Source organism: Oncorhynchus mykiss, chromosome 5 (assembly GCF_057628025.1).
Source record: "Oncorhynchus mykiss isolate SJ-2025 chromosome 5, ASM5762802v1, whole genome shotgun sequence".
Classification (NCBI taxonomy): Eukaryota; Metazoa; Chordata; class Actinopteri; order Salmoniformes; family Salmonidae; genus Oncorhynchus; species Oncorhynchus mykiss.
Genome location: NC_143026.1, coordinates 70,319,687 through 70,332,002, shown reverse-complemented (window position 1 = coordinate 70,332,002; position 12,316 = coordinate 70,319,687).

Below are 12,316 nucleotides of genomic sequence, written 5' to 3'. Positions count from 1 at the left end.
CAGATTAGTAGTAGAGAGAATGATTTCAGCTTTTATTTATTTCATCACATTCCCAGTGGGTCAGAAGTTTACATACATTCAATTAGTATTTGGTAGCATTGCCTTTAAATACAGTAGTTTAACTTGGATCAAACATTTCGGGTAGCCTTCCACAAGCTTCCCACTATGAGTTGGATGAATTTTGACCCATTCCTCTTGACATAACTGGTGTAACTCAGTCAGGTTTGTAGGCCTCCCTGCTCGCACATGCTTTTTCAGTTCTGCCCACAAATTATCTATACGATTGAGGTCAGAGCTTTGTGATGGCCACTCCAATACCTTGACTTTGTTCTCCTTAAGTCATTTTTCCACAACTTCGAAAGTATGCTTGGGGTCATTGTTCATTTGGAAGACCCATTTGCGACCAAGCTTTAATGTCCTGACTGATGTCTTGAGATTTTGCTTCAATATATCCACATAATTACCCTCCTCATGATTCCATCTATTTTGTGAAGTGCACCAGTCCCTCCTGCAGCAAAGAACCCCCACAACATGATGCTGCCACCTCAGTGCTTCATGGTTGGGATGGTGTTCTTCGGCTTGCAAGCCTCCCCCTTTTTCCTCCAAACATAACAATGGTCATTATGGCCAAACAGTTCGATTTTTGTTTCATCAGACCAGAGGACATTTCTCCAAAAAGTACGATATTTGTCCCCATGTGCAGTTGTAAACCATAGTCTGGCTTTTTTATGGCAGTTTTGGAGCAGTGGCTTCTTCCTTGCTGAGCGGCCTTTTGAGTTATGTCGATATAGGACTCGTTTTATTGTGGATATACAGTGGGGCAAAAAAGTATTTAGTCAGCCACCAATTGTGCAAGTTCTCCCACTTAAAAAGGCCTGTAATTTTCATCATAGGTACACTTCAACTATGACAGCTATGACAACTATGACAGACTGACAGACTGGGATTGATTTGCACTTTTCACACCAAAGTACGTTCATGTCCTTCCAGAACGCGTCTCCTTCCTGAGCGGTATGACGGCTGCGTGATCCCATGGTGTTTATACTTGCGTACTATTGTTTGTACAGATGAAAGTGGTACCTTCAGGCATTTGGAAATTGCTCCCAAGGATGAACCAGACTTGTGGAGGTCTACAATTTTTTTTCTGAGGTCTTGGTTGATTTCTTTGATTTTCCCATGATGTCAAGCAAGAGGCACTGAGTTTGAAGGTAGGCCTTGAAATACATACACAGGTACACCTCCAATTGTCAGAGGCTTCTAAAGCCATGACATAATTTTCTGGAATTTTCCAAGCTGCTTAAAGGCACAGTCAACTTAGTGTATATACACTTCTGACCCGCTGGAATTGTGATACAGTGAATTATAAGTGAAATAATCTGTTTGTTAACAATTGTTGTAAACATTACTTGTGCCATGCACAAAGTAGTCCTGACCGACTTGCCAAACTATAGTTTGTTAACAAGAAATTTGTGGAGTGGTTGAAAAACAAGTTTTAATGACTCCAACCTAAGAGTATGTAAACTTCCGACTTCAACTGTACATGTCGAGATCGAGCCTCCATCTCTCACATGGATAGGCAGACCATTCCATAAAAATGTAACTTTATAGGAGAAAGCCCTTCCTCCAGCTGTTTGTTTAGAAATTCTAGGGACAGTAAGGAGGCCTGCCATACATGTAGGCATGTATGGCAGAACCAAATCGTAGAGATAGGTAGGACCAAGCCCATGTAATGCTTTGTAGGCTAGCAGTAAAACCTTGCGATCAGCCTTAGCCTTAACAGGAAGCCAGTGTAGAGAGGCTAGCACTGGAGTAATATGATAATTATTTTTGATTCTAGTCAAGATTCTAGCAGCCATGTTTAGCACTAACTAAAGTTTATTTAGTGTTTTCTCTGGGTAGCCAGAGAGTAGAGCATTGCAGTAGTCTAATCTAGAAGTGACCAAAGCATGGACTAGCTTTTCTGCATCATTTTTGTACAGAAAGTTTCAGATTTTTGCAATGTTACGAAGATGGAAAAAAATCAGTCCTTGAAATACTCTTGATATGTTCGTCAAAAGAGAGTTAAGGGTCCAGTGTAACACAGAGGTCCTTCACAGTTGTATTTGAGATGACTGTACAACCATCAAGATTCATTGTCAGATCCAACAGCAGATATCTTTGTTTCTTGGGACCTAGAACTAGCATCTCTGTTTTGTCCAAGTTTTAAAGTAAAACATTTTCCCCCATCCATTTCCTTATGGCTGAAACACAGGCTTCCAGGGTAGGCAATTTTGGGGCTTCACCATGTTTCATCGAAATGTAAAGCTGTGTGTCATCTGAATAGCAGTGAAAGTTGACATTGTGTTTCCGAATTACATCACCAAGAGGTAGAATATATCGTGAAAACAATTAGCGGTCATAAAACGGAACCTTGAGGAATGCCGAAATGCACAATTGATTTGTCAGAGGTCAAACCATCCACAGAGAGGAACTAAACCAGGCAAGAACTTGTCAGTGTAGACCAATTTGGGTTTCCAATCTCTACAAAAGAATGGGGTGATCGATGGTGTCAAAAGCAGCACCAAAGTCTAGGAGCACGAGGACAGATGCAGAGCCTATGTCTGATGCCATCAAAATGTAATTTACCACCTTCACGAGTGCGGTCTCAGTGCTATGATTGGGTCTAAAGCCAGACTGAAGCGTTTTGTATACATTATTTGTGTTCAAGAAGGTAGTGAGTTAAATGTTTCTAAGTAGGACTCCGTCTCACACAAGCTAAGTGTCATGTATTGTCATGTTGTGTCTTTCTGTCCTTTCCTTTCACCCTGTCTCCCTCTGCTGGTCGTATTAGGTTACCTTTTCTCCCCCGCTTTCCCCCAGCTGTTCCTTGTCTCCTCTTGACTACCTCGTCACCCCTTTTCCCACCTGTTCCCTTTTTCCCTCTGATTAGTCCCCTATATCTCTCTCTGTTTTTGTTCCTGTCCTTGTCGGATTCTTGTTTGTTGTGTTTCATGCCTGAACCAGACTATCGTCATGTTTGCTGTAACCTTGTCCTGTCCTGTCGGAATCTGCCGGTCTATCTGAGCCTACCTATGTTTGGTTATTAAAGAAGCTCTGTTTAAGTTAGTTCGCTTTTGGGTCCTCATTCACTCACCGTAACAGAAGAATCCGACCAAGAATGGACCCAGCGACTTCGGATCCTCTCCACTCAGCCGTCGAGATCCAGGGAGCGATGCTAGGCAGACACGAGCAGGAATTGTCTGCTGCTCGACATGCCGTTGAGACCCTGGCCACCCAAGTCTCCAACCTCACAGAACAGGTTCACCATCTCCGCCTCGATCCACCGGCCACTTCCAGGGCTTTCGAATCTCCGGAGCCCAGAATCAATAACCCGCCGTGTTACTCTGGGGAGCCCACTGAATGCCGCTCGTTCCTCACCCAGTGTGATATTGTGTTTTCTCTCCAGCCCAACACTTACTCCAGGAGCACTGCTCGTGTCGCCTACGTCATATCTCTCCTTATTGGACGGGCTCGTGAGTGGGGCACGGCAATCTGGGAGGCAAGGGCTGAGTGTACTAACCAGTATCAGGACTTTAAGGAGGAGATGATACGGGTTTTTGATCGATCTGTTTTTGGGGAGGAGGCTTCCAGGGTCCTGTCTTCCCTATGTCAAGGTAATCGATCCATAACAGACTACTCTATTGAGTTTCGCACTCTTGCTGCCTCCAGTGGCTGGAACGAGCCGGCTTTGCTCGCTCGTTTTCTGGAGGGTCTCCGCGCAGAGGTAAAGGATGAGATTCTCTCCCGGGAGGTCCCTTCCAGCGTGGATTCCCTGATTGAACTCGCTATTCGCATTGAGCGACGGGTTGATCTTCGTCACCGAGCTCGTGGAAAGGAGCTCGCGTTCTCCGTTGCCCCCCTCTCCGCATTACTACCATCTTCCTCTGCCGGCTCGGGTGCTGAGCCTATGCAGCTGGGAGGTATCCGCATCTCGACTAAGGAGAGGGAACGGAGAATCACCAACCGCCTCTGTCTCTATTGCGGTTCTGCTGGTCATTTTGTCACTTCATGTCCAGTAAAAGCCAGAGCTCATCAGTAAGCGGAGGGCTACTGGTGAGCGCTACTACTCCTGTCTCTCCTTCAAGATCCTGCACTACCTTGTCGGTCCATCTACGCTGGACCGGTTCGTCAGCTTCCTGCAGTGCCTTAATAGACTCTGGGGCGGAGGGCTGTTTTATGGACGAGACCTGGGCTCGGGAACATGACATTCCTCTCAGACAGTTAAGGGAGTCCACGGCCTTGTTCGCCCTGGATGGTAGTCCTCTCCCCAGGATTCAGCGTGAGACGCTACCTTTAACCCTCACTGTTTCTGGTAATCATAGCGAAACCATTTCTTTTTTAATTTTTCGTTCACCTTTTACACCTGTTGTTTTGGGCCATCCCTGGCTAGTTTGTCATAATCCTTCCATTAATTGGTCTAGTAATTCTATTCTCTCCTGGAACGTCTCTTGTCATGTGAAATGTTTAATGTCTGCTATCCCTCCTGTTTCCTCTGTCTCTTCTTCACAGGAGGAGCCTGGTGATTTGACAGGGGTGCCGGAGGAATATCACGATCTGCGCACGGTGTTCAGTCGGTCCAGGGCCACCTCTCTTCCTCCACACCGGTCGTATGATTGTAGTATTGATCTCCTTCCGGGAACCACTCCCCCCCGGGGTAGACTATACTCTCTGTCGGCTCCCGAACGTAAGGCTCTCGAAGATTATTTGTCTGTAGCTCTTGACGCCGGTACCATAGTCCCCTCCTCCTCTCCCGCCGGAGCGGGGTTTTTTTTTTGTCAAGAAGAAGGACGGGTCTCTGCGCCCCTGCATAGATTATCGAGGGCTGAATGACATAACAGTGAAGAATCGTTATCCGCTTCCTCTTATGTCTTCAGCCTTCGAGATCCTGCAGGGAGCCAGGTTTTTCACTAAGTTGGACCTTCGTAACGCTTACCATCTCGTGCGCATCAGGGAGGGGGACGAGTGGAAGACGGCGTTTAACACTCCGTTAGGGCACTTTGAATACCGGGTTCTTCCTTTCGGCCTCGCTAACGCTCCAGCTGTCTTTCAGGCATTAGTCAATGATGTCCTGAGAGACATGCTGAACATCTTTGTTTTCGTTTACCTTGACGATATCCTGATTTTTTCACCGTCACTCCAGATTCATGTTCAGCACGTTCGACGTGTCCTCCAGCGCCTTTTAGAGAATTGTCTTTTTGTGAAGGCTGAGAAGTGCATTTTTCATGCCTCCTCCGTCACATTTCTCGGTTCTGTTATTTCCGCTGAAGGCATTAAGATGGATCCCGCTAAGGTCCAAGCTGTCATTGATTGGCCCGCCCCTAAGTCACGCGTCGAGCTGCAGCGCTTTCTCGGCTTCGCGAACTTCTATCGTCGTTTCATCCGTAATTTCGGTCAGGTGGCAGCTCCTCTCACAGCCCTTACTTCTGTCAAGACGTGCTTTAAGTGGTCCGTTTCCGCCCAGGGAGCTTTTGATCTCCTCAAGAATCGTTTTACATCCGCTCCTATCCTTGTTACACCTGACGTCTCTAGACAGTTCGTTGTCGAGGTTGACGCGTCAGAGGTGGGCGTGGGAGCCATTCTTTCTCAGCGCTCCCTCTCTGACGACAAGGTCCACCCATGCGCGTATTTTTCTCATCGCCTGTCGCCGTCGGAACGTAACTATGATGTGGGAAACCGCGAACTGCTCGCCATCCGGTTAGCCCTAGGCGAATGGCGACAGTGGTTGGAGGGGGCGACCGTTCCTTTTGTCGTTTGGACTGACCATAGGAACCTTGAGTACATCCGTTCTGCCAAACGACTTAATGCGCGTCAGGCGCGTTGGGCGCTGTTTTTCGCTCGTTTCGAGTTCGTGATTTCTTATCGTCCGGGCTCTAAGAACACCAAGCCTGATGCTTTATCTCGTCTCTTCAGTTCTTCAGTAGCCTCCACTGACCCCGAGGGGATTCTCCCTGAGGGGCGTGTTGTCGGGTTGACTGTCTGGGGAATTGAGAGGCAGGTAAAGCAAGCGCTCACTCACACTCCGTCGCCGCGCGCTTGTCCTAGGAACCTTCTTTTCGTTCCTGTTCCTACTCGTCTGGCCGTTCTTCAGTGGGCTCACTCTGCCAAGTTAGCCGGCCACCCTGGCGTTCGGGGTACGCTTGCTTCCATTCGCCAGCGTTTTTGGTGGCCCACCCGGGAGCATGACACGCGTCGTTTCGTGGCTGCTTGTTCGGTCTGCGCGCAGACTAAGTCCGGTAACTCCCCTCCTGCCGGCCGTCTCAGGCCGCTTCCCATTCCCTCTCGACCGTGGTCTCACATCGCCTTAGATTTTGTCACCGGACTGCCTTCGTCAGCGGGGAAGACTGTTATTCTTACGGTTGTCGATAGGTTCTCTAAGGCGGCTCATTTCATTCCCCTTGCTAAGCTTCTTTCTGCTAAAGAGACGGCACAAATCATCATCGAGAATGTTTTCAGAATTCATGGCCTTCCGTCAGACGTCGTTTCGGACAGAGGTCCGCAATTCACGTCTCAATTTTGGAGGGAGTTTTGCCGTTTGATTGGGGCTTCCGTCAGTCTCTCTTCCGGCTTTCACCCCCAGTCTAACGGTCAAGCAGAACGGGCCAATCAGACTATTGGTCGCATCTTACGCAGTCTTTCTTTTCGCAACCCTGCGTCTTGGTCAGAACAGCTCCCCTGGGCAGAATACGCCCACAACTCGCTTCCTTCGTCTGCGACCGGGCTATCTCCTTTTCAGAGTAGCCTCGGGTACCAGCCTCCGCTGTTCTCATCTCAGTTCGCCGAGTCCAGCGTCCCCTCCGCTCAGGCTTTTGTCCAACGTTGCGAGCGCACCTGGAAGAGGGTCAGGTCTGCACTTTGCCGTTATAGGACGCAGACTGTGAGGGCTGCTAATAAGCGTAGAACTAAGAGTCCTAGATATTGTCGCGGTCAGAGAGTTTGGCTCTCCACTCAGAACCTTCCCCTTAAGACGGCTTCTCGCAAGTTGACCCCGCGGTTCATTGGTCCGTTCCGTATTTCTCGGGTCATTAATCCTGTCGCAGTTCGACTTCTTCTTCCGCGATACCTTCGTCGCGTCCACCCGGTCTTCCATGTCTCCTGTATCAAGCCCGTTCTTCGCGCCCCCGCTCGTCTTCCCCCCCCCCCCCATCCTTGTCGAGGGCGCACCCATCTACAGGGTCCGCAGGATTTTGGACATGCGTCCTCGGGGCCGTGGTCACCAGTACCTCGTAGATTGGGAGGGGTACGGTCCTGAGGAGAGGAGTTGGGTTCCCTCTCGGGACGTGCTGGACCGTGCGCTGATCGAGGATTTCCTCCGTTGCTGCCAGGTTTCCTCCTCGAGTGCGCCAGGAGGCGCTCGGTGAGTGGGGGGGTACTGTCATGTATTGTCATGTTGTGTCTTTCTGTCCTTTCCTTTCACCCTGTCTCCCTCTGCTGGTCGTATTAGGTTACCTTTTCTCCCCCGCTTTCCCCCAGCTGTTCCTTGTCTCCTCTTGACTACCTCGTCACCCCTTTTCCCACCTGTTCCCTTTTTCCCTCTGATTAGTCCCCTATATCTCTCTCTGTTTTTGTTCCTGTCCTTGTCGGATTCTTGTTTGTTGTGTTTCATGCCTGAACCAGACTATCGTCATGTTTGCTGTAACCTTGTCCTGTCCTGTCGGAATCTGCCGGTCTATCTGAGCCTACCTATGTTTGGTTATTAAAGAAGCTCTGTTTAAGTTAGTTCGCTTTTGGGTCCTCATTCACTCACCGTAACACTAAGGCCCGTGCATGGATACTTACTTACGTCAAAAAAATCAAATCAAATAAAATGTATTTGTCACATACACATGGTTAGCAGATGTTAATGCGAGTGTAGCGAAATGCTTGTGCTTCTAGTTTCTGCCATGCAGTAATATCTAACAAGTAATATAACTTAACAATTTCACAACAACTACCTTATACACACAAGTGTAAAGGAATGAATATGAATATGTACATAAAAAATATATGAATGAGTGATGCCCGAACGGCATAGGCAAGATGAAGTGGATGGTATAGAGTACAGTATATACATATGAGATGAGTAATGTAGGGTATGGAAGTGGCTAGTGATAAATTGATTACATACATTTTTCCATTATTAAAGTGGCTAGCATTGAGTCAGTATGTTGGCAGCAGCCACTCAATGTTAGTGATGGCTGTTTAACAGTCTGATGGCCTTGAGATAGAAGCTGTTTTTCAGTCTCTCGGTCCCCGCTTTGATGCACCTGTACTGACCTCACCTTCTGGATGAGAGTGGGGTGAACAGGCAGTGGCTCGAGTGGTTGTTGTCCTTGATGATCTTTTTGGCCTTCCTGTGACATTGGGTGGTGTAGGTGTCCTGGAGGGCAGGTAGTTTGCACCCGGTGATGCGTTGTGCAGACCTTACTACCCTCTGGAGAACCTTATGGTTATGGGCGGAGCAGTTGCCGTACCAGGCGGTGATATAGCCCGACAGGATGCTCTTGATTCTGCATCTGTAAAAGTTTGTGAGTGTTTTTGGTGACAAGCCAAATTTTTTCAGTCTCCTGAGGTTGAAGAGGTGCTGCTGCGCCTTCTTCACCACACTGTCTGTGTGGGTGGACCATTTCAGTTTGTCCGCCAAGGAACTTAAAACTTTCCACCCTCTCCACTACTGTCCCGTCAATGTAGATAGGGGGCTGCTCCTTCTGCTGTTTCCTGAAGTCCACGATCATCTCCTTTGTTTTGTTGACATTGAGTGTGAGGTTATTTTCCTGACACCACATTCCGAGGGCACTCACCTCCTCCCTGTAGGGCGTCTCGTCGTTGTTGGTAATCAAGCCTATCACTGTAGTGTCTGTCGTCTGATGATTTGATGATTGAGTTGGAGGCGTGCATGGCCACGCAGTCGTGGGTCGTGGGTTACTGGCATTATCTAATTTCTCGATTCATGATGGAGGGGGTTTTACGCAACTCAACCAATTTTAAATCAGAACTAGATGTTGAACTGATGTCTGGTCCCAGTGGGAGAAGGACTGAATAGTTTAGAGGAGTGCATCTTGAACAAGCGAAAGGAAGTATGCAGGCATGTTGATTGTGAATCATGAAAAAGCATGTGGGCAAAAAACAAAATATTTCAAGGCACTCTCAGTAGACCGTTTATAACCACTTTATCAAAATCAAACCAAATCAATCTTTATTTGTCACATGCACCGAATACAACAGGTGTAGGTAGACCTTACCGTGAAATGCTTCCTATAATAAGAAAATATTTACCAAATAAACTAAAGTAAACATTTTTTTTTAAAGTAACACAATAAATAACAATAACAAGGCTATATACAGGGGTACCGGTACCGAGTCAATGTGCAGTGGTACAGGTTAGTCGAGGCAATTTGTACATGTAGGTAGGGGTAAAGTGATTATGCATAGATAATAAAAAGCGAGTAGCTGCAGTGTAGTAACAAATGGGGCGGGGGGATGTTAATGCAAATAGTACGGGTGACCATTTGATTAATTGTTCACCAGTCTTATGGCTTGGCGGTTAAAGCTGTTAAGGAGCCTTTTGGTCCTAGACTTGGTGCTCTGGTACCGCTTACCGCGCGGTAGCAGAGAGAACAGTCTATGACTTATGTGACTGGAGTCTTTGACAATTTTTCCTCTGACACCGCCTATTGGGTAGGTCCTGGATGGCAGGAAGCTTGGCCCCAGTGATGTACTGGACCGTTCGCACTACCCTCTGTAACGCCTTACGGTCAGATGCCGAGCAGTTGCCATACCAGGTGGTGATGCAACCTGTCAGGATGCTAGTTCATTGGTGATGTGGACACCAAGGAACCTAAAACTCTCGACCCACTCCACTACAGCCCCGTCAATGTTAATGGGGCCTGTTTGGCCGCCTTTTCCTGCAGTCCACGATCATCTCCTTTGTCTTGCTCACGTGAAGAGAGAGGTTGTTGTCCTGGCACCACACTGCCAGGTCTCTGACCTCCTCCATATAGGCTGTCTCTTCATTGTCGGTAATCAGGCCTACCACTGTTGTGTCATCAGCAAAATTAATGAAGGTGTTGGAGTTGTGTTTGGCCACACAGTCGTGGGTGAACAAGGAGTACAGGAGGGTCTAAGCATGCAGTGTTGAGGATCAGCGTGGCAGACGTGTTGTTGTCTACCCTTAGCACCTGGGGGTGGCCCTTCAGGAAGTCCAGGATCCAGTTGCAGAGGGAGTTGTTTAGTCCCAGGGTCCTTAGATTAGTGATGAGCTTTGTGGGCACTATGGTGTTGAAAGCTGAGTGTCTTCAATGAACAGCATTTTCACATAGATGTTCCTTTTGTCCAGGTGGGAAAGGGCAGTGTGGAGTGCGTGTCATGTATTGTCATGTTGTGTCTTGTTTCTGTCCTTTCTCTTCACCCTGTCTCCCTCTGCTGGTCGTTTTAGGTTACCTTTTCTCCCCCTCTTTCCCCCAGCTGTTCCTTGTCTCCTCCTAACTACCTCGTCACCCCTTTTCCCACCTGTTCCCTTTTTCCCTCTGATTAGTCCTCTATATCTCTCTCTGTTTTTGTTTCTGTCTTTGTCGGATTCTTGTTTGTGTTATTCATGCCTGAACCAGACTATCGTCATGTTTGCTGCAACCTTGTCCTGTCCTGTCGGAATCTGCCGGTCCATCTGAGCCTACGTTTGTTTTGTTATTAAAGAAGCTCTGTTTACGTTAATTCGCCTTTGGGTCCTCATTCACGCACCGTAACAGTGCGATTGAGATTGAGTCATCTGTGGATCTGTTGGGGTGTTAAGAAATGGAGTGGGTCTAGGGTATCCGGGATGATGGTGTTGATGTGAGCCATGACCAGCCTTTCAAAACACTTCATGGCTACCGACAAGAGTGCTATGGAGTGGATATCATTTAGGCAGGTTACCTTCGCTTTCTTGGGCACAGGGACTATGGTGGTCTGCTTGAAATATGTAGGTATTATAGACCCGGTCAGGGAGAGGTTGAAAATATCAGTGAAGACACTTGCCAGTGGGTCCGAGCATGCTTTGAGTACACGTCCTGGTAATCCGTTTGGCCCCGCGGCTTGGTGAATGTTGACCTGTTTAAAGGTCTTGCTCACATCGGCTACCGAGAGCATTATCACACAGTCGTCTGGAACAGCTGGTGCTCTCATGTATGCTTCAGTGTTGCTTGCCTCGAAGTGAGCATAAAAGGCATTTGGCTTGTCTGGTAGGCTCGTGTCACTGGGCAGCTCGCAGCTGGGTTCCCTTTTGTAATCCATAATAGTTTTCAAGCCCTGCCACATCCGATGAGCATCAAAGCCGATATAGTAGGATTCAATCTTAATCCTATAGTGACACTTTGTTTATTTGATGGTACGTCTGAGGGTGTAGCGGCATTTATTATAAGCGTACGGGTTAGTGTCCGACTACTTGAAAGCGGCAATTCTAGCCTTTAGCTCGATGCGGATGTTGCCTGTAATACATGGATTCTGATTGGGATATGTACGTTCGGTCACTGTGGGGACGACGTCCTTGATGCACTTATTGATGAAGCCTATGACTGATGTGGTATACTCCTCAATGCCATTGGATGAATCCCGGAACATATTCCAGTCTGTGCAAGCAAAACAGTCCTGTAGCATAGCATACGCGTCATCTGACCACTTCATTATTGAAAGTGGTCAAACGGATTTAAGTTTGCCTGCATTAAAGTTTGCCTGCATTAAAGTTTGCCTGCATTAAAGTCCCTGGCCACTAGGAGCGTCACTTCTGGATGAGCATTTTCTTGTTTGAATATGACCTTATACATCTGGTTGTGTGCGTCTTAGTGCCAGCATCAATTTGTGGTGGTAAATAGACGGCTACGAATAATTTAGATGAGAACTCTCTTGGTAGATGGTGTGGTCTACAGCTTATCATAAGGTACTCTACCTCAGGTGAGCAATACCCCGAGACTGCTTTAATATTAGACATCGTGCACCAGCTGTTATTGACAAATAGATACACACCCCTCCCCTTGTCTTACCAGACGTAGCTTCTCTATCTTGCCGATGCATAGAAAATCCAGCCAGCTCTATATTATTTGTGTTGTCGTTCAGCCACGACTCAGTGAAACATAAGATATGACAGTTTTTAATGTCTCGTTGGTAGGATAGTCTTGCTCATATATCATCCAATTAGTTTTCCAATGATTGCACGTTGGCCAATAGAACGGATGGTAGTGGAGGTTTACTCACTCACCTATGAATTCTCAGAAGGCAGCTGATCTCCGCCCCCTTTTTCTCTGTTTTTTCTTCATGCAAATGATGAAGA